This window comes from Protopterus annectens, chromosome 10.part0 (genome assembly GCF_019279795.1).
Source record: "Protopterus annectens isolate FY-2018-M chromosome 10.part0, PAN1.0, whole genome shotgun sequence".
In the NCBI taxonomy this organism is placed as follows: Eukaryota; Metazoa; Chordata; order Ceratodontiformes; family Protopteridae; genus Protopterus; species Protopterus annectens.
The window spans coordinates 729,092,162-729,116,512 of record NC_056744.1 but is presented as its reverse complement, the minus strand read 5'-3'; the positions used below and the strand labels follow the sequence as shown (position 1 = coordinate 729,116,512).

At 39.5% G+C, this 24,351-nt stretch overlaps 1 protein-coding gene across 1 annotated transcript in view; it reads right to left on the bottom strand.

The window, feature by feature from the left end:
* ALG6 (ALG6 alpha-1,3-glucosyltransferase) overlaps positions 1 to 24,351 on the bottom strand; it is a 692,991-nt gene that overhangs the window by 74,311 nt on the left and 594,329 nt on the right. The gene's annotated exons all lie outside the window — the stretch shown is intronic.

Sequence of the window (24,351 nt, the reverse complement as noted above, 5' to 3'; positions counted from 1 at the left end):
CAAAATGCATTTAATATTAATAGCACAATTTAGTCCTGTTTTTTAATGTCATGTGATATGTTAGTCATACATTTAAAATATTCAATGAAGATATATTTGAAAATCAACTTGTTCCGATGACATTCTTAGCATAATAAAATGACAAAAGCATAAACATTTATTACCGGTGGTTTGGTAGTTTTGTTGTCATTCGGGGAGCGTTTTTGGTTAATTTGAGTTGGCATGTCACTCTTCTGCTTCCTCCACAATATTTTTATTTTATGTAGTTATTTCAAAGTTGTTTTTTTAAGTAATAGCAATAGTACCCACGCTTTTAAGATTCCTGTCCATTCTGAGTATGTTAAAACCTGGGGGAATAATTTCCTTGTCGGTTATTTCTTGTTTTAACCAGTTTTCAGTGGCAATTAGAATGTCTGCAGTTTGAAAATCTAAATATGCATGGATAACATGAATTTTGTTGTAGATGCTTCTGAGGTTGATTTTGAAAAGAAAGAGGTTAGTTTCATTGCCTGATGGGAAAACTGTGCTGGGAACATTGGAAAGTAATGGGTTTGGGTAGTTAATGTGTTGGTCCGGAGTTAGGGTGAATATCCCCACTAAGTTTCAGAATGGAGTTGGAGTGAGTAGAGTTATGGAGACATTTGTGTCTGACTTTCAGTACTGCTGATAAAGTGTTATTATTAACCTTAATATATCTATAAGAGAACATATCTGAGTATGTATATTGGTGCAGAGAAGGAGAGAGAGAGAGACAGGGAGAGAAACAGGGTCTTGTGATGTAATGTGTGTGTTTATGATGGAGTTGGGATATGATGCGGGAATATTATGGTAGTTAGTCAAAAAGGCTAGTGCTCTGAGTGTACAAAGCAGTATCATTTAACTTACTGCCATTTTGAGTTGAGATGTTGAGAGTTTAGATGGTGGGTAGAAGGGGGTGGAGGTTTGGCAAGATGATGGCTGTGTGGTATATTAATGAAAGGAATGTTAAGAGAAATGGAGAGAAATAGGTATGATAAAGAGTGGGGAGATGCTTGCAGGGTAGTATACCTAACTATGCAAACACTTCCAAGCTTCTTCTTCTTCTTTCGGCTTTTCCCGGTTAGGGGTCGCCACAGCGGATCACCTGTCCGCTCATGATTGGCAGTGGAGTTTGACAGTGTCAAGTTGCCAGCCTGGCTCCCAACCTTCCACAGAAGGCACACACTCATGCCTAGGGCCAATTTACAGTGTCCAATCCACCTACAGCATGTCTTTGGGATGTGGGAGGAAACCGGAGCACCCGGAGGAAACCCCCATGACTACACGGAGGACATGCAGACTCCGCACAGATGGCACCCCAGCAGAGGATCGAACCAGAGAACCTCTTGATGTGAGGCGGCAATGCTAACCGCTGCACCACCACAGCCGCCCTATGCAAACACTTCCAAACAAAGATCCTAAATCATCTAGACATTTTACACTTAACAGCCATGTGTGTGTGTGTGTGTGTGTGTGTGTGTATATATATATATATATATATATATATACATATACATATACACACACACACATATATATCCTCCCATTGTTTCTTTGTGAATTGCTTATCAAACCTCTCTTCTCAATCCTTTATAACCTCTACTGATTGATTCATCTAGTTATCATGCAATATTTTATTTGTCCCACTAATTATCCTTTTTTAGAAGCAGCCTCTGTTCTGGTTTCTAATAAAAACTTTACCAGTGCTGGTATTTCACTTACGACCCCCTATTTCTTTTTTTCATTTCCTATACTCCGATATAAATCCTTGACAGGGAAGACAATCTCAAGTCTGCAGTCCAAATGAATTCTTGGCCTCTTCCCATTTTCTTACCTTTCCCACTCTATTTGCTGACAGTACCTTGGTTCCTTTGCCGGTTTTCGCCAGTAAATTCCAGACCCTCTTGCCTATTCTATGTACTACTAACTGCAGTCATCCCTACTGGAAGAATCTCCTTTCTCCACTCCTGTGTTGGCTTAGTTCTTAGAATATTTTCTGCTGCTTTATGAATATTGTATTCTGTATGGTTGTTATTCTCCTTAAGGATCTTGTTTCTTGAGCCCCCGCCCCCCATTTCATCATCATCTCTTAACGCTTGGAATTATAGCTTTTTGATTGTGCTATATACAGGAGCCTTAACTGTGTAGCACTGAAATAACCCAAAACCACCTTGTTCTAGTGGAAATATCAACTTCTCCCACTTGACTCTTGCCCTCTTTCCTTCCCAGATAAAATCCTTCCACTCTGTTAACTGCTATCCACAACTTCTCTGGGTGATAAAAATATGCCTGACCTGTGTATAAAACTAAAGGAACTAAAAACATTTTCACTGTTTGTATGTTGCAGTCCATATCCATAAAAGAGAGCTTGCAATTTCTCAGTTTGTATTCAGTGTCTTCCCACATATCCTTAGCTGCCTTTTTAATCCATACTCCTGGGTACTTCATTTTATGTCCCAGTAGATGCGGGTATTGCTGAACCAATTCCTATGTGGGCACACAGTTTACAGCTACTGCCTTTGTTTTATCTTTATTAACTGTGCATCCTGAAAAGACTTGAAACTATAAAAATATTTCACAACACTGAAATGTCCTTTTCTGGTTTTATCAGGTATGAAATAATATTATCTGCAAAAAAAGTAAACTTTTCTTGATTACCATACCAACTATATCCCTGAATTGCTGAGTCTCCTAAGTTCTTTGACAATGGTTCTGAATATAATGCAAACAACAAAGGGGAAACGGGACACCCCTGCCTGGTTCCTCTGCACAAACAGAACTTATCAGAGAGGACTCCCCCCAAGTTTAATTTTTGCCTCCGATTCTTCATATATCTTCCTAATCAAAGTTATTATTTTATCAGGGAACGTAAATGCTTCCACTGCCCTACTTATAAAATCCCAGCTTACTCTGTTGAATGCTTTCTCTGCATCAAGACCCACCAACAACTGTGATATTTTCTTACATTCTGCTTCCCCCTGGATCATTGTTCTATTAATGTTGTCCAGTGTTTGCCTCCTTTCCATAAAACCACAATTTTGGAATTATCTTTGCCATTCTTTTAGCCATTATAAACAAACACTTTATAATCATGGTTTAGAATAAAACTTGGCCTATAACAAGCTGAATCTGATGGGTATTTACTATCTTTAGGTATTACAGACACCACTGCATTCTTCTGTGATTTTGGTGCTTCTCCTACTTTAAAATACCATTAAACAAAACCTTCCAGATCTTTATCACGTTCTTCCCTCCTGTCTTCCAAATTTACACAGGAATACCATCCCATCTATTCCTGGAAACATTCCTGCACTCATTTACTCACCATTTTTACCGCATGTCCTCCTATCCTGTCAGTAATTGAGCCTCGTGTACCTCTACCCTTGGCATTTAATTCATCCATAAACATTTCCATTTGTACCTTTTCTTGATTTCCACATTCCTCTGATTTATGCATATTTTCATAAAATTTCTGAAATATTTCTAATGCCTCTACAGGATCTCTGGTTATTTTCCATGTTATAGGCTTCCTAAGCTTGGCAACAACCCTTTCTTCTTTCTGCTGTCAGAGTTGTCGTGCTAAAATATTTTATGATCTGAAGTTATTACCAAAAAACAGTTGCTTGACAGCAATCTTTCTAAACTCATGCATATTATCCAGATACTCTCTTGTTTTCTGTACAGCACTCTGCAATTGATCCTCTTTTTGTTCGGTGAGAGTCCCCCTATTCTGCAACATGTTTAATCTTTGTTAAGTCTCTCTAAAATTATTCTTGCTACTTCTTAACCATATTTTTGACTTCCACCCTATTTTTACACTCCACTTTAATTTTATCCCACTCCCTAGCTATATTTTCAGAAGAAATCTCTATCTTCCTTAATAAAACCAGAATAATTTCTACTACCCATTCCTTAAATTCCTCTCTAACAGATAGGTGTCTCTTTTTTATTCCATTACCCAACATTTTTATTTTAGTTATTATTGGTGCATAATCTGAAATAATTAATGGATGTGTATCAAAACTTTCAATTGAATACACATATTCCTGTGAAATATAATTTCTGTCTAGCCTAGCTCAGTTTTTGTACCTTGGGGAATAATATGTAAATTCTTCAAACTCCCCCCACTGAATTCACATCTTCCATACCAAATATTATCATAAATTTCTTCAAAGATCTACCCTCTTCTGTTATATTTTCCCTTTTAGGCTCCGCAGATGCATTTTCACTGTTGCAAATCTAGTTCCTGTCCCACCGATAAGTAATGGTCCCTGCTGAAAGCTAATTATTTATCCCATGGTTTTCTTTAGCTTTACTGTAGCAGTAGGTGGAATACATGCCAGCATAATCCTCCTCCCTTTCCAGCAGCCCCTAAGTACTACAAATTGACCATTACTATCTTTTTCCCTCTTCTATCACTATTGGAGTTCCTCTCGGAATTAATATAAGCACTCCCCCTTTCCTTTGTCCCAGGCTAAATAAGAAATGTAAAAACCTAATGAAAAAGAGGGATGCAGCCTGGGCTCCATGGAAAAGTAATAAAGAACAATACCTACTCACTTTCCGGCAACTAAGTAATTAAAAAAACTAACTACCAAAGACAAACAGTTCTACTATAGTCAACTACAACAAAAGTATACAACTAATCCAAAAAAATTCTGGTCCACTATTACAACTCTTCTCCACCCTGGAACAAAAACAGGAAACCAAGGTTTCACTAAATGCTGCTCCCTCTCAAATTGCTGAGGACTTTAACATTCACTTCATAAAATCAATAACTGATCTTATCACCAAATCTCCCAATACCCGACACTCCTCTTCCTCCTTATCCACCCCAATTCTCCACATTCACCAGACCCAGAACCTACCCACCCTCAATACCCCATAGCACTAAAACACCTTCCAAGAACCATCTCGCATTCACTCTTCAACCGGTACCTCCAAGCCTCATAAGAAGGTTACTGCACAAACTCAAACCCTGCTCTATCTCCACTGACAACCTCCCTCCTGCATACCTAAAACTAGCAGCTGATTCTATTGCATACCCAGTCAGCATCCTGATCAATCGATCCATATCTGAGTCCACAGTAACCAGTATCTGGAAAAAGTTCCATATCATTCCTATCCACAAAGGACGTAACTCCACTGAACTTAAATCTTCTGACCTACAGCCATTCTTTCCCCATCTCTAAAATACTGGAAAAATGTGTTCATCTTCAACACATGACTTATTTACAGCATAATAACCTTACAAACACACAACATGGTTTTCATCCTGGCTACAGCACTACTACAGCCCTCCTTACCTTAAACGACCTTGTAAACAGAGCTAGGCATTCAGGTTCCTATGTATTTACACTAATTCTTGACCTCTCTAAGGCATTCGATAGTGTCTCGCTCACTTCTCCTGAAAAAGCTCTCTAACCTAGGAATCACCCCTCTCCTATGCTAAATTGGTTCCACAGTTACTTAATCAAGAACAAGCTGTAAAATGGTCAAATGTTATCTCCCCCTTTCTAGCAAATCTCAGAGTTCCACAGGTATCCATCCTAGGACCCCTATCTTTTAATATTTTTATTAATGACCTCTGTAGAGCTTCTACTAGTGGTACACTCATCCAATATGCTGATGATTCCACTATAATTTCTACCTCTCACACACTATCCCAGCTTCTGTTCAATACTCAATACAGTTTCTCTGCTACTGAATCCTGGCTTACTAACTGCCAGCTATTCTTTAACCCCAAAAAAGTAAACTGCTTTTTTTTTTTTTTTTTTGCCAAAAAACTGTACTTCTAACCTAAAAAAAATCAAAATCCTCTCTGCTAACACCGCCACTGAAATTGCCAACCACACCAAGTTACTGAGTGTAGTTCTTGCCAATCATATTCAGTTTGATCTTCACATTCAACAAAAGAAACCCACCAGAAACTTGGCACACTGTACAGAAACACACACTAACCTCCTCTTCCAAAACCACCATTGCTAAAACTTTCCTCCTACCCTCCCTGCTCTATGGAGCTCCAATTCTTACAAATTTACACGGCTCCTCTAAATCCAAATTGGAACAGTGCTATAATAAAATGGCGAAGTTTGCCACCAACTCAAAAACTAGAACTCATCACTGTTTGTCGCCAAAAAAGCTAATCTGGCTAGAATTCCCTAACTATCCACTATATACCCAACTTCTTAAACTCCACAACATAGTCTACAAACCCCCTAGCCTGCCCAGCATTAAATAACATCAGATAAAGAGCTTCTCTCTATATACAAACCTTCTAAGGCAGCCGGACAAAGCCTATACTCCCACTACATTGTAAAAGCATTGAACTTTCTTCCACTAACACGAAGAACTACCACTAACTTACTTGCCTTTAAAACTATACTGAAACAACATGTGCTCAACTCCTGGCTGCGCCCTTGCTCTGACCTAGGCTAATCTCTTCTCTAGATCCAATGAAACTATCTCTTCTCCACTCTCTCGGAACCTACACTCCTTTCAATCTGTATCTGTTACTTGCATATCTACTTCACTTACTCGAATATTTACCATCTTACTTATATTGATGTAACTGCTTACTGTAATTCAGGAAATGTTGCTGTTGTCTATGAAATTTTATTGTTCTCTGTATGTTCTTGTCATGAAATCCTGTCTATCAAATTTACATGCTCAGTTCTTTCCAAATGTGTCTCCTGTAGCATAGCTTTTTGCACTCTGCCTGTTTAAATATAGCTCACCACTCTTTCTTTTTTGCATACATCTGTGAGACCATTCACATTTAAAGATAAATATGGAAAGTGTTGTCATTGTGATAAGAAGTTATTACTCCCACCTGTTATGTATAAAAAGTTATGTTTTTGCCATAATGTTCCATCTGTATTGTCCATCTCACCCTTTATTCTCACTGGTGGGTTGGATACGAAGCCTTATCGACAAAATCCCCATAACTAGTCTTTCACAAAGACAAAGTGTCATTACACACTAATACATCCTTCCTACCCAAGGCTGTGTCGGAAAATACCCTTAACCAATCTATAGATCTCCCAGTTTTCTTTTCCAACTTTCAAAATAAAGGAGAGTATTCAGAGTGACAGAGTATTCGTTGCATCTCCTAGATGTTTATAGACAGTCACATTTTTATATACATACAAATCCTGAAATAAGAAAATCAGATCAGCTTTTCATCTCTTATTCTGATACAAGAAAATGTCAACCAGTTTCCAAAGTTACTTTATCTAGATGGCGAACATTATGCATATCCCACATTTATAATTCAAAGAACAGAGCTCTCCCAAATGTGGTCTAAAGCCCATTCTATTAGATCTGTGCCCACGTCTGTAGCTTTTCAGGCTAGATTACCACTGGATAACATCTGTTCTGCAGCTCCTTGGCAAAACCTCATACATTTATTACTCATTACAAAGTGGATGTGGTCTCTAGCAGTAGTCTTGCCTTTGGTTCTATGGTTCTGAACACATTCTTCCATGAGCCACCTGAGAATTTAGTTGCTTGGGACGCAATCCCACCAGTGAGAATAAAGGTGAGATCGACAACATCACATAAAGAAGTTATGTTCTTACCATAACGTTCCATGTGTGTTGTCCATCTCGTCCTTTATTCTCACAACCCTCCCTACTTGCCCCCTGCCTATACTCCTGGTAGATTGAATAACACGACTGGAATTCAGCAAGACAATAAAGCCTCAGATAATATACCTTCTCAGCCTGATACTAATTCATTTTTGTAGGTCTAGGTACATATACACACTTATGTCTCTTTGGATGTTGGTACTATACAAGTTTTTCTCCCTTGTGCTGCTGGGGACAAACAAGATCTGAGGTAATTACGGAGTTGCATTATGGGTAAAGAATAAGGCCCACAAGCTTTGGTGAAGATGTCGAGCTGGAGAAATGGCCGAGATGGATCCGACCCACTAGTGACAATAAAGGCGAGCTTGACAACATCACATCAGCTTTTTTTAAATGTCTAGTTTCAGCTTTTGTGTTACATGCATACACTAATGTTAGGTAGGTTGATCTTTTATACAGTTGCTTACTGTCATATTCATTTCAACCTATGTTGCATCTTACAAAACCTTTTGCTTTAATGAAAACCCTCAAAAAAACACAAACCCCAAGAATACCAACAGAACCTATTAATGCAAACGCAGAAAACTAAGTAGATCTTCAAATAATGGAGTTTAATCTCCTAATAGGAACAACTGTCCCAGACTGACCAGCCACACTTCCTGCATGGTACAGCCTGTGCTTCGTCTTACACTGTGTAATCACAGGATCATAGGAGGTTGCTAGGCTAATGGCCCTGGGGCCCTTACAAGCCTAGCCAAGAGATTATCCCCCCCCAAAAAGAAACTTCAGTCAGCTCCTGTCCCTGAGGGACGCAGGTGGAACCCCTTGGACATATTTGTGGTTTCCCATCCACTCACCAAGGTTGTGTTTGAAGAGGGTCAGCAAGGTACTCTGTTCGACATATGTGGGAAGTCTGTTCCAGAGATGAGGGCAGCCTCTGGGAAACAAACCGGTCTTTCCAGCAGGTTTTGTTGATGTTGCATATTAGATTCAGGCCTTTCAAGCAGGTAATGCGCAAGGAGTTATATTTACAGATATGGAGCATCTCTAATAGGGCAGGGTCCGATATTGCCTTGTAGGGGAGAGACAGATCACCTCTGAGCAATCTGCATGATACTGAGTAGAGTGATAGTGATTTAAGCCCGTCTGCATAGGACAAGTGTTGGGAGGCCATGGATTCTCTTTGTGAGGTATTTCCTACCTCTGTGCCCTTTCCAGTTGGTGCAGGTGTTTGAAGAGGTACATACACCAAATGGGGCATTATACTCAATTGTTGGCCTAATGAGGAAGGAGTACAGAGAGGTAATTTCCCTTTTTTCTGGCTGCAATCCGTTTACTTATGAGATGAAGCAAGTAAAAGGCTTTTCTGACCACTGCCCCTACATGACGGTCGAATGTGAGATTGTTGTCAGTCCGAGTACCCAGGTCTCTCATCACAGGTTGTGTGCTTAGGGGGTTGCTGTTGATGTGGTAATCAGTAGGTACCGTGTTCTTGCCGAATGGCATGATAATACATTTTTCTGCGTTTAACTTAAAGCAATGACTTTGGCACCAGTCGTTTGTTGCTGTGAGACCCCCTTGCAGTATGTTAACATAATTTGGGAAGTCAATGACAGCACCCAACTTACAGTCATCAGCAAACTTGGCCAGCCACAGGCCTTTTGTCTTTGCCTGGATCTCTGAGAAGTACAGCCAAACAGTAGGGGTGTCCCAGGAAAAATCCCTGGGGAACACCACTAGTGACAGGTCTAGTGTCGGAGGTGGAGGCACCTATTTTGACCTTGTGGGTCCTACTGGTGAGCCAGTAGGTGACCCACCTGATGAGATAGGGATTTATGCCAAGTTGCGTTAGCTTTTTGATGATGCCCGAGTGGGGGATTGTGTCAAAGGCCTTGGCCAAGTCAAGGTAAGCTGTATGTACCAACTTTCACTCATCCAGGGCCTTGGTGACAGTCTCAAAGAAGTCAACCAGGTTCAACAGGCAAGATCTGCCCTTGAATCCAAACTGTGTGAGGTCAAGTGCTTGCAGATTGCCTATGTCCTTGTTAATGAGATCCATAATAATACCATCCATGGCTTTACAGATCAAACTTGTCAAGCTACTGGGACTATAGTTTCCAGGTTCAGTGGTGGCACCACCTTTGTGCAAGTGGATGACAATGGCAGTTCTCCACTCTGCTGGAATGGAGCCTGTATTCAGGCTGTGGTTGAATAGGGTTCTCAATGGCAAAGCTAGTTCTTGCTGGAGATGGTGCAGAATACAGCCTGGAATACTATCAGGTCCCATGGAAACTGTGTTCTTTGCCTTGGATAGGGCCTTTAACATGATCTACAGAGATGTGAGGTGTAGGACAAGTATCGGGGATGTAGAATAGGCCTTTGGGAGGGGATGGGGGTGAAGTTTGCACTGAACCTATCTGCTAGCAGGTTGGCTAAGTCAACAGGATCAGTGTAAGTTGTGTCTTTCGGCTTTTCCCGGTTAGGGGTCGCCACAGCGGAACTCCAGTCCGCTAATGATTGGCAGTAGATTTTTACGTGTCGAGTTGCCAGCTCTGATGCACAACCTTCAACGAAGGTACGCCCATTCACGCATGTCTCCACACAGAAGACGCTCTGGCTGAGAATCGAACAGGACAACATCTTACTGTGAGGCGACAATGCTACCGCAGCACCACCACCGCAGTACAACAGGATCAGTGTAAGTGGTACAGTTAAATACTAATTTGGAACAAACCTGGTCTTTGCCATGGAGGTTCCTGATGTAACTGAAGGCAACTTTGTGGTTTTCCTTTGTTTCGGAGACCAGTTTCAATTCATAATTGGCTTTGGAGGTTTTCACTAGTGATCTAATTTGCTTGTTGAGGCTGAGGAGGGAGTTTTTCCAATTTGGAATTTGTTCCTTTTTACCTTTAGACAACAGTTTCTTCCTTTTGTTGTAAAGCCGTTGATAGAGGATGTCCACCAGACAAGACAGGTTTGTGTTTTCTTGAGGAGCAGGTTTTAGTTCTGTTGGGTTTGGCTGAGTCCATGCAGTTGTACAGGTGCTTGTAAACGGCACCGACTTACAACATTAAATAACATCATTACACCATACAACCTATACAAAACACTAAGGTCCCCTTGGAGGGAGTGGTGGTGTAAAGCTACTGATACCTTCCCTTAAGAGGTTGTAGTCAACTTTTGAGAAGTTTTTAGCCTGGTTATGGCTCGGGGGGGGGGGGATGGGTGGGACAGAAACTTCAAATGAGATAGACTGATGATCTTATCTCACCAGGGAAGAACATACTATGGGAGTGGTGCAGCAGTCACCCATGTTGATGAGAACCAAGTCCAGAATGTTATCTCCCCTTGTGTGGGATGAGACGAGCTGGTCTAGTGCATTAGAACTGATGAAGTCAAGGAACTGTTGGGTAAGTGTATTAGTACAGAAATAGATCACCCAGTCTATGGTGGTGTAGTTGAAGTCACCAAAGATCAGGGTGTTAGGGGGTACCTTGATGGAGTCATGTAGCACCAGGTAGAAGGAGTGGGTGTCCTGAGTCATGGAGGGGGGGGGTCTATAGCTGGCTATAACTTGGATGGGTGTCTTGCCAACTGTCAGTTGCACCTGGAGTAATTCCAATGCATCATGCTGGCAAACCAGTCTGGAGGTGTGTCTGTCCATAATGAAGATACAGACTCCAACACTTCCCGATCTTCCCAACTTCATTTTGTGGTTGAAATGTGTGAAATGAAGTATAGCCTCGTAAGGCAGGGGTGCTCTCCATGGTCCTGAACCAAGTTTCCATGACTGCACAGATACTGGCATTTTCCAGTGCAAGGAGAGCCTCCAGTGAGTGCATTTTCATTTTTAAGCTGCATGACCTTTAATTTGCTTTTTGACAGATCTTTTATGCTGGGAGATTTGTCTTTGAGGCATAGCCTAAAAAAGCAAAATGGGGAAGGCAAGAGCCTTGGCCAGGATATGGAATCCCAGGGATGACAGGTGGAGGTCATCTCTGGCAAAGCATTGAGGCCTGTCGACCATGTCTTCTCAGGCAGACAGATTGTGGATCCCCCTTGGAAAGACACCTGAAATTAAGCCAATTGTTGAAGTCAATTATTTTTTGTTGGTATTATGGTATCATACTTGGTGAAGGTAGGATGGTAATTAGGGATAGGGTCATACCTACCTGGGACACATACTCTGAGAGCGTAAGCATGTCTCACTTCATATAGTCCAGGGAGATACGTATTTAGTCATTCACACCAACATGGACAATGACAAAGTCATACTTGTACCTGCTGTGCAGAGAATTAAGTATGTGCATAATGTGGTAGATTCTGGTGCCTGACAGACAATTGACCATGACCTTCTCCTTGTCAAGCCTGGTAAGGCACACATTGGTGTGTCTCACAATTCAGTCACCAATAACTATTATGTATGTCGTATGGGCTGCCTTTGTCTTATCTTTATTCCTCTCCCAGATGTAGAAAACAACAAATGCTTTCTGAAAATATTATTTCTTAGTCATTGAAAGAAAATATTCTGTTTTTGTTATCCTCTTTTTATCTTGTTTCCATAGAAACATGACCAGGTACACAGTTGCCTTCCACTATAAGATTCTCATGTTGCACTGTGAACATTTATTCACTAGAGGAAATTTTTTCATTGTATTCTGTATTTTTTACTTACTTGCTTCCCCTTAAAACTTATTAGATCAATCCAGACACCTTAGTCCGGTTATTTTCCTGAGCAAAAGAAAAAGATATTAATTTTACTTACATCATGCTGTTTTGTCCAGACTCTCTTTTTACAATGTAGTGCCTAGATTTCTTAAACTGAACAAGAAAGAAAGAGAGAAAAGAAAAAAAAATAGGGGCATCTGATTACTTTAGCATCCTATTATACCCCAAAATAACTGAAAAAGCTTTACTTTACAGCTTGCAGTATATGCCATGTTTTATAAAAATACTGTTAAGAACAAAATTGATTTTACATCTTCCTCTTTCATCCCTCTTCCCTTTTCCTTAATGTTCTTCCAAACATGACATGAAGTAGGCTATACACTTTGGAGTCCCCTACAAGTTTAACAAAGTCAAAAAACTCAATATTCCCAGGTTTTCTTGTCCAGTCATATTTCACAAATGTAAGTGATGATTTGTAATCCCATGTTTATTTCATTTATTTCTGAGTTGCTGGTTTTCTTCTTGTTGATCTCAATCTCTCAAATCCAGCCTCTGGTTTATTTTCAATGTACTCCTGGTTCTTCTAGTCAACTCATGTGCTCTTCTCTGTCTCTCAGGCATTTTTCTTTGCAACACTGGAAAAGGTTTCACTGGCACAGTCTCACTATGAGCTTTATTATTAGAAGAATAAGCAGCAGAATCCCCTTCTGCTTGATGGCTCACTTTTTGTTGGCCAAACTTTTGTATTTCCTCTTTAGCATGTTCTGCCATCAAAAAATGACTCTGACCCTCTAGGAAAAATATTGTGAAGATAGCTGGGTACAGCAGCTTAATTCTCATACCTGCCTTCTTGACATCCCGATTGCTGGAATAAATGCACTCCTCTTCTGCCTAGTGTACAATGAGTAATTATTTTCCACAAGCACACAACAGTCTCCAACTTTTAGTAGTTTGTCCTTCCGACAAAATTTTTTCAGAATCAACTCGTTCTGCTGGTAGGATTGCATCTTTAATATTAAAGGCTTGGCTGGTTTCTCATGGCCAGGTTTAGAGCATACAGATGATGTGCCCTTTCAATTAACTCCTGCTGTGGAATACCAGTCTAGTTGCTTATTTTTGCTTTCATAAAAGTAATACAGTCTCTGTTCCTTCCAGTTTCTTTGGTACAGCAAAAAATCTCAGGTTTTCCCTATGTGCTCAGTCTCTACTGCTACAATTTTTTGACATCTCTTCTTGAGCAGTTTCATACTCAGACAACCTCTTCATTTGATCTCTGATTTTTGAAGTTTTACCAGGTCATCTGAATATTTGTTTAAAGCTACTTTCATTTTTTTCCATCCTTTTATTTGAGCTGATACACTCCTTCAGTGTTTCATTTCTTTTAATCAACTCTGAGCACATTTGACTTATTTTTCCCACTAATTACTGGAAGTCATGTCTTGCACCAAAGCTGGAGCTTGAACTGTTTTTTGCTGAACAGCTGCAAGATTCTTCCGAGGCAGATTTTTTTCTCCTTACTTCTTGTGATTGATTTTCAAAATTATTTTTTGTTGGAATCCAAGCAGTGCACTTACCAGCCAGTAACTGAAATTTACCCAAAAACAAATTCACTTGCTCTCTTTGCTACATTTCTGTTTTCACACTGGGAAAGCTGAAATTAAGCTGTTACTCAATGTGCAGCCATATTGGAAGTCCGCTTGACAAGACTGAAGATACATAAAACATGACATAGCACAAGGAGAAGGTACCCATTGATTTATCCTCTTCAGAGGAGTTTGCAAAGTAAGATGTGTCTTATTCACACAGGACCCCTAAGGGTATAATCCATGCCTGCACTTTAAGAATGCTGTTCTAATGGGATAAGAAATAAAACCTCATTCCGCAAATAATAAGAAATATAAAACTATTGTAAACTAAAATTAATGTCAACAACACACTGAATTTTATGAGTCTCTTGTGACATGCCTCTAAACAAGCTACACAAGTAGCAATAATCCTAAAAACTGCATCTGCACTTATTATTTATTTAGATTGTTGACTCGATAAGTAAGCTTGTCCAAGTACCCTTTTTCAGTCACAACTTCGGTCAGAGGCAAATGCAGACGTAAAATACAAAAAGCTGTATAACAATCTAGTGTAAACAACAGACAAGTTAAAATGAGTACATACTTAAAAGCATAAGAAATAACAAAAGGGAAAGAGAAATCTGGTTAAGGATGATTTTTAAAATGTGTTTTCATAACAATGAAAATCAGCTGCTCAAGCAAGTACACAAGCGCTTCTCTGAAAGTGAGAAAATCCTCTGGATGGTGGGAAAACCAAACAAAAAAAAGTGAATTGGTTAACAATTTCTGTGCTTAAACTGGAAAACTTACTCAGTTTGAAATGTATTATGATGTAACATTTTAGGAATAATTGCATTAATTTTATGCTTCACTATATCCTTGTGCAAATCTGATTAAGCTAACATATATTATTAGAAACTTTTTTTTTGCCTCCTATCAAAGTAGCCCACATAACAACCCCAAAAAGTTCTGGTCTAGCATTAACAAAATCCTCCACCCATGTAATCCTCCTACCCTCAACCCATCCCCTCTTAATAATGCCTCAGAAACTGCTGCACTATTACACAATTACTTCATTGAAACTATCCAAAAACTAACTCCAAATAGCTCTACTTCTACCTCTCTACCCTCTCAGCCCAGACCTCCTTCCTCTAACACATTCTTCCTTCATCCAGTTCCCACTCACTTTATCAAATCTCAACTAACTAAACTCAAACCCTGCTCTCCCCCTTCTGTTGACAATTTACCTTCATACTTCCTTAAAATTGCTGCCAGTGCTATCACTTACCCTGTCTCTGTTCTTATTAATCGCTTCATCACTGAATCTCTTGTTCCTGAGTTGTGGAAATCCTGCTACACAAAGGAGGTAACTCCACTGACCCCTCCAACTATCGTCCTATTACTATACTATCCCCACTTTCCAAAATTCTTGAAAAGTGCATCCACTCTCAACTATTGAAACACTTACTTGATAATAACCTTCTTACTCCCACCCAACACAGCTTCAGACCTCACTCACCATAGCACTTCTACAGCTCTGCTCTCAATTTCCCCAAACAGTATCAGAAGCCCGTGACAACAACCTACTAGTTTCCTGCCTTTTCCCTTGACCTCACCAAAGCTTTTTATACTGTCTCTCACTCTAAACTTATCAATAAACTACATGACCTTCATCTCTCTACCCCATTTCTATGCTTTGGCTTTCTAGCTACTTAGCTAATAGAAAACAATCCATATGCTGGAAAACTGTCACCTCTCCATTCCCTCCTGTCAACACTGGTGTACCCCAAGGCTCAATATTAGGACCTCTGCTATTCAATATTTTTACCAGCAATCTATCCTCTACCTCCAACCTCTCCACCCTTTTACAATATGCCGAAGACTCCACCCTTATTACCACAGCTCATAGTATCCCTAAACTCCTTGCCCACACCCAGGACACTTTCACACCTATTGAATCCTGGCTCACCAACAATCAACTGATTCTAAACCCTAAAAAGACAAAACTTTTACTTTTTCTCCCTAAAATACTGGCACCTTACAAATCCACTTTCTCTATTACCTCCTATAACAATACCATCATCAGTCCCAAACCTAATACAAAATTACTAGGCGTTATAATTGATGATGAACTAAAATTTGACATACATATCCATCATTTCATAAAAAAAAAAAAAAAAAAAACACCAGAAACTTGGTCTCCTTTATCAGAATCATAAACTGCTCCCCTCTTCTTCCAAACCCTCCCTAGCCTTGTCTCTGCTATTACCCTGTCTTCTGTATGCTGCTCCAGTTTTCACCAACCTACAATCTTCACTTCTCTCCAAACTAGAGCAAACATACAATAAAGTAGCCAGATTTGCCTCTAAACTACCTAGCAAATCTCACCAGTGACTTGCCCTTAAATCATTACAATGGCCCGAATTCCCTAAACAATTGTCTCTTTCTCAGTTGCACATCACACACTCAGTTCTATATAATCCCACTTCCTGTCCCTCCATCTCTAACATCGTGTCCCACTATAACCCCCACCGTCAACTTCGCACATCTGACAAAAACCTTCTCAACATCGATAAGCCATCAAAGAATATCTGTAAATCCCTGTTTAAGTACTGTGTAGCTCATATCTGGAATGCCCTTCCACTGAAAATAAGAAGCATCCCACATCAACTGCAATTTAAACAAGAACTCAAACACTATTTTCTCACCACCTGGTCTTGCCCTTGTCATGCTCTTACCTGACATGTGAATGATTTCTTCCTTTACTCCATTTCTGATCCATTCAGTTTCTCTATCTCTTTTGCTACCCACTTTCTACTTTTTATTTGCTCTTCCAAAACTTTATTTTAGAATATCCATCAATCTGCTCTTGTAAATACTCCTATTCAAGAAATACTTCTACTACTACTGTATCCAACTAATTCTGTTCTTTTTGACACTGTATATCTCTTTCATGTATGTCTCTTGTCTTCTATTTCTATAGGATTCAAAGTCCTATGTAATTTTGATATTTTTAATTATGTAATTGCAATTGCTTTTTTTCTCTTTTGATTGTCTTGCATATGTAAACTGAGCTTTTCTCCTCGGGTCTCCACTGAAAATGGGCCTCTGGCTCAGTTGGACCAACCCAGTTAACAAATGACAAATAAAATAAATAAAATAAAAATAAATATTACTCAGGGTATGCAAAGCTGCTGATTCAGATCAAAAATAACTTCAGTCAAGGTTTTGGTAGCGTGAAGCTGAGAAAGATTAAGCATCTTTCATGAAAGTATTCACAACATCAAGTTAGGTATGACAATAAACCATAACGACTTCAAGCTACAACTTTGTAAACAGTTTAAAAATTGAGCTAGAGCACATCACCAGGTACTCCTGGAGTTAGGCATGTACAGTAATTTATGATGCAGTTTTGTAGTTTTATGGGAAGATGTTCCATTTCGTGACATATATGGACCAACAAATCATGTGTACTACTGGTGGAATCTATTTAATATAAAGTTGACGTCACCTTTGCCAATTTCTCCACTGTAGTGCGATCATGGATTTGGTATATATAGTTAGGGGGGGTGGTTTTAAATAATGCAGGTTTTGTTGCGGTTGGTAGGTTGAAATCATATCCTGTACAGCACCTCTGGGGGTGTGGGGGGGGCAAAGCCCCCCACTTGGGTGGGTTCGATTTAGCTAGATGTGGGTCTGTTGTGCTGCAGGGCAAGTATTTCTTTGCCCCTGGATTATTTAGCAAATCGCGGAAGTGATTTTCACTGAATAGGAGTCGATGAATACATGTTCACCGAAAATAACTTTCTGCAAACTAATATAGACCCAACGCAGACATGACATTTCCAAATTATCTTCAAAAGATAAATATGCATACATAAACTGGCACATATAAGGACTGCAGACTTAACATAATAAACTGCCCAGTCTCTGCATTCAATTCATTAGACAGACTGTGGAAAGGTTCCCTTACAGCAAGATAGAAAAATATAAACTGTATCTATTAGAATTAAAAGGGAATATTCAGCAATTTTGCTGTCTTTTTTTGATAAGAATGTGTACCACTAACATGAAGAAATAAAAAGAGGCAAACAAATATTTCATTAGCATTTCTAGTCTATTTCTCACCATGGTATTCTAGGTTTCAAATTTTGTTTAGAAAAAATATAAATTTCTGGGCACCCCTTCTTCCACTGCTTTCCACATTTTATGGGGCTCCCAGCAAGATCAGTTGTACTGAGAGGCCTAGCAAGTTAAAGGGAACTGGGAGATGCCAGCATAATTAGTGGAGTTTAGGTGTTCCAAGCACAGATTAAAGGGGTTAGGGGCTCATTGAAATCAATGGAATCAATTATATCAGCCATAAACTGTGAATTTGTGCAGTAGCACTTCTTAAATGAACCTCACATTACTGATGTAAGACACTGTGCTCAAAATCTACATTAATTTTTATTGCAGTTATTTTAGAGATACATTAATGTTTTAAGGTAACAGTAGTGTTGTTATTCTTTTTTTTCCTCTATGCTTGGGAACTATCAAAGCATCCAGCTCAACCCCACCCATACACCTTAAGTCCATTCATTCTACTGTACTTGGCTTCCCGAATATAAAAGCAAGATCTGAATGGAGCGGGCATATTACAGGCAGCCATGTAGGTGGCGCATGGCCTCACTAGCATCCCAGCAATGTGGGTGTGTTTGTTAAGGCTGTTACCCTGCCCCGGGTGGAAGACATGAATAACAGCATTACAGTGGGGCATCCTAAAATCTCCTCTTGATCATGCTTGCTTCCCAATCTCAAGCTGTCTATCACCACTCTGAAATCACCAAGACCACTTCCCTGGTCTTGGACATTTCAGTTCCATGTAAGATTCAACTTGTATGGTGGTAATCAGATTACCTGACCCACATCTGCCTGCACCAAGGATGGACAAGTCTGCCTGGTTCTTTCAGCACTTGAGTTAACTAGGGTTATCTAGGTCATGGTCAGATTTACCTCATCACAGGTGCCTGTGATGTTATCTTATTTGTAACCAGTGAGACAGTTACACTAACTTACATTGTTAGATAACTTACTGATGAAAATCTATAACTCTTTGATTTGCAAGGTCCCCAGTGAGCATGGGTGTCTTCAAAGATGGCAGTTTGGTCATACCTAATATAAAATACAATCCATGGAGAGTTTCTTCTTCATTTTTTCTGCTACAGGCTACCTTATTTCTTATGCTGAAATGCATTTTTCTTCCTCGTGTCCTGCCAGATGAACCTGTTGGACTGCTCAGCTTCAGACAATTTCATTTTTCTCAAAATAAGGTGCAAGCACTCTTCATGTACTGGATTACTGTGGAACCGCCAGGATAAACAGTACATAGTCTTAATGGAGTACTATTCTGAATGGCTATTATGCATAAAAAAACTATTTTAAGTTTCAAAATACTGATATTGAAGTACATTCTTCTTAATTTCACAAACGTGATCTGCTTTTGTTCAAATACATTATATTTTTCTAAGATGTAGCCTGTATTATATGTGTTTAAATATTCATATGAGATCTGGGAATCTGGGTGCATCACTTGATGTCTCATTTTACTGCTGCTGACAACACTGTCGTTTCCAAATCTTGACTATTTGAGTCCATTTCACTTCTCGTATTTCACAGCAGAACATATGCTATCTGGCATGAGCTGTGGAAAGATAAACTGCTGCCATGTAAGCAAGTATCTTCTAACAAATGTTGATAGTTCAGCATGTGTTTTGAATTGGATATTTTAACAAAGATATCAGGTTCTCTCTGTTTAAAATATGGGAAAATATCATTTTGCTGCATCCAACACTGCTCAGAAAAACTACAGGGGATAGAGTCTGGCCAAGTGGGATATCAATGATACTGTAATTTTAACGACTATATGTCTGTGTGTTCATTAGTGCTGATACCGAAGGGGTTCTTAAACCTCAGTCTGTCTACATACAGAAATATTATACAAAAGGTAGCTAACAGTGCTCACAGACATTCTATAAACACTAAGTGCTGATGGAAGTCAGATCTCTCACAATTAAGGAGGTGTCTCTGGGATTCATTCGGATACTTTTTTGTCCTCTGTATCTTTCAACAACATTTGGAAACCATGTTACTGCAATATGCTGAGGTCATTGTGACATATTATTGCTCTTACATTCTATACACCAGCAAATAACTTCAAAATAGTTTTGTATCATTAGAATTTTAGTTTACTAATAGGATATCCACATCCCGGAGAGACTAAGATGATATTTTTTAAATCTTGGGCACTGTAGACCAGTTTAAAACTGTATTAGGAAGCCTTCAACCTTGGATGAAACTGGACAAGGAAATAAATGTTTCAGCATATAAATTTTATGTCACAGTGAAGAACTTCTGTGATATACTTGCCTTGTACAGCCCTTACTCCGATATCAACACGCTTGTTTGTAGTGTTACGATATCCACTTTTGTCAATGAAACCCAGACCCTAACCTCTCTATCTTACAAGGACCTCTGAAAAACTAGAAAAGACTTATGATACCATATCTAGTCTTATTACAAAAGTCTGTATCAAACTCAATTGTACAGTTCTGTTAAATCTTGGACAACCTTTTCTGCTGGAGCAGCTTCAGTAAACGCAGCTTTTATCACTAGCACTGTCCAAACAAGGCTTGGGGTGTACTGAGATATTCTTTTTCGCTGACATGGTCTCCACATACATGGTTTCCTAATTTTTTAAGGTTATCTAAGATACAAAATATATCTTCCACAGTTAGCAATGCAGCCAACAGTATTATGGTACCCAAGATGTAAAATCCTCTTCTAGGGGTCATCTGCTCAATGTCAAGCTTCAATCTCTTCATCTCACAGCTTGGCATATTCTGTGTTAAACACGTAGGTCTCAGCTTCCTCAACAAGTTTTAAATGTGATTATGGAAGCTAGAAGGCCTAGTACTAGGAGATGTCGCAGAAAAATGGAAGAGATTTTTATTTTGGAGTACAGCAAAATTTGGAGATTTCAAGAGCCTAATTTGAGTGTGGCTCTTCAATATCTTTACTGAATTATTGGACAAGGTTTGTCCTTCTCTTCCATAAAGATTCATGCTGCAGCAATTTCAGCTCACTATGATTGTGACCCACCTTTGTTTTCGCATCCTTTGTTCAAGCGGTTTCTTAGAGGGGCAAAGAATATAAGACCCTACGTAGAGCTCCTACTCCTGCTTGGGATCTCAATTTTGTGTTGGAAAAACTTACTCTACAACCTTTTGAGCCTGCAGCTACTGCTGAATTGAAATATTTGTCATGGAAGACTGCTTTTCTGTTGGCTATTACTTCTGCAAGAAGGGTGTCTGAGTTGCAGGCCCTTATGGCAGTAGAGCCCTTTTTGGTTTTCCATAAGGACAGGGTTTCTTCACATTACTAATCCTTCCTTTATGCGAAGGTGGTTTCTAGTGTGGCTTTAAACCAAACTATTCATTTGCCTACGTTTTTGCAGATCCTCAAAATAAAGGGGAAAAGATTTTGCACACTTTAGATGTACACAGGCAATTCGTTATTATTTGAGCAGGACTAAAGATTTTAGGCAGTCTCAGCAGTTACTTGTTTCTTTTGCTTTTGAGTTCACAGGGCAAGCCTGTGTCAAAATAAACTATTTCTAGGTGGATTGGCTTTGCATTGCATTTTGTTATTCCCATCATGGCAAGAGGTTCCAGCTGGGATTAGGCCTCATTCCACTAGGGCTACTGCCACTTCAACAGCATTTCTAAGGGGTGGCAACTAAGGATATTCTGGGAAGCAGCTACTTGGAGTTCAGTGCATACTTTCTCTAGGCATTATCACCTGCCTATATACTCTAAGACTAGAGCTGGTTTTGCCACAGCTGTTTACAAGGCATGTTGTCAGCTCCTGCACTTTATAATTTGCCAGCCTCCCTTACCTCTGCTTTGGGATTCTACCCAATAGTCAGGACTGCAGCAAGCGATGACGAGGAACATGGTACGGTTTTGTACCTACCATAAATGTAGATGTTGAGGATTCCTTTGCTACAATCAATTTACCTCCTCCTTCCCTCTGTGTTTAGGGGTGGTTGTGTAGGTGAGTTTACATGCTTATATTTTTGTATAAATATTACTGAATATATAGTACATGTTTATTGGTGCAGGAAAAGGTTGTTTTGGGACTTGTCTTTTGGGTCTTCTGACATCTGGGGCAAGAAAAGACTGAGGAGGCGTCGGTCATGCGCATTAGTACCCTGGCGTACTGGCGTCAGTCTAAAGCGCCATGACCGGCGATCAACCTTACTCTGGTATTCGGGCCGACTGGGACGCGGACTATACCCAATAGTCAGGACTGCAGCAAGGGAAGACGAAGAACATCTACTAGTTTCCTGCCTTTTCCCTTGACCTCACCAAAGCTTTTTATACTGTCTCTCACTCTAAACTTATCAATAAACTACATGACCTTTATCTCTCTACCCCATTTCTATGCTTTGGCTTTCTAGCTACTTAGCTAATAGAAAACAATCCATATGCTGGAAAACTGTCACCTCTCCATTCCTTCCTGTCAACACTGGCGTACCCCAAGGCTCAATATTAGGACCTCTGCTCTTCAATATTTTTACCAGCAATCTGTCCTCTGCCTCCAACCTCTTCAGCCTTTTACAATATGCCGATGACTCCACCGTTATTACCACAGCTCATAGTATCCCTGAACTCCTTGCCCACACCCAGGACACTTTCACATCTATTGAATCCTGGCTCACCAACAATCAACTGATTCTAAACCCTAAAAATACAAAACTTTTACTTTCTCCCCAAAATACTTGCACCTTACAAATCAACTTTCTCTATTTTCTCCTGTAACAATACTATCATCACACCCGAATCTAATACAAAATTACTAGGTGTTAGAATTGATGATGAACTAAAATTTGACATACACATTCATCATTCCATAAAAAAAAAACAAAAAAAAAACACCATAAACGTTGCCTCCTTTATTGGAATCATAAACTGCTCCCCTCTTCTTCCAACCCTGCTTAGCCCTGTCTCTTCTATTACCCTGTCTTCTGTATGCTGCTGCAGTTTTCACCAACCTACAGTCTTCACTTCTCTCCAACCTAGAGCAAACATACAATAAAGTAACCAGATTTGCCTCTAACCTACCTAGCAGATCTCACCACTGCCTTACCCTTAAGTCATTAGAATGGCCCAAATTGCCTAAACAATTCTCTTTCTCAATTGCATATCAGACACTCATTTCTATATAATCTCACTTCCTGTCTGTCCATCTCTAACATCATGTCCCGCTATAACCCCCACTGTCAGCTTTGCACATCTGACAAAAACCTTCTCAACATCTATAAGCCATCAAAAAATATCGGTAAATCCCTGTTTAAGTACTGTGTAGCTCATATCTGGAATGCCCTTCCACTGAAAATAAGAAGCATCCCACATAAACTGCAGTTTAAACAAGAACTCAAACACTATTTTTTCAACACCTGGTCTTGCCCTTGTCATGCTCTTACCTGACATGTGAATGATTTCTTCCTTTACTCCATTTCTGATCCATTCAGTTTCTCTATCTCTTTTGCTACCCACTTTCTACTTTTTATTTGCTCTTCCAAAACTTTATTTTAGAATATCCATCAATCTGCTCTTGTAAATACTCCTATTCAAGAAATACTTCTACTACTACTGTATCCAACTAATTCTGTTCTTTTTGACACTGTATATCTCTTTCATGTATGTCTCTTGTCTTCTATTTCTATAGGATTCAAAGTCCTATGTAATTTTGATATTTTTAATTATGTAATTGCAATTGCTTTTTTTCTCTTTTGATTGTCTTGCATATGTAAACTGAGCTTTTCTCCTCGGGTCTCCACTGAAAATGGGCCTCTGGCTCAGTTGGACCAACCCAGTTAACAAATGACAAATAAAATAAATAAAATAAAAATAAATATTACTCAGGGTATGCAAAGCTGCTGATTCAGATCAAAAATAACTTCAGTCAAGGTTTTGGTAGCGTGAAGCTGAGAAAGATTAAGCATCTTTCATGAAAGTATTCACAACATCAAGTTAGGTATGACAATAAACCATAACGACTTCAAGCTACAACTTTGTAAACAGTTTAAAAATTGAGCTAGAGCACATCACCAGGTACTCCTGGAGTTAGGCATGTACAGTAATTTATGATGCAGTTTTGTAGTTTTATGGGAAGATGTTCCATTTCGTGACATATATGGACCAACAAATCATGTGTACTACTGGTGGAATCTATTTAATATAAAGTTGACGTCACCTTTGCCAATTTCTCCATTGTAGTGCGATCATGGATTTGGTATATATATTTAGGGGGGGTGGTTTTAAATAATGCAGGTTTTGTTGCGGTTGGTAGGTTGAAATCATATCCTGTACAGCACCTCTGGGGGTGTGGGGGGGCAAAGCCCCCCACTTGGGTGGGTTCGATTTAGCTAGATGTGGGTCTGTTGTGCTGCAGGGCAAGTATTTCTT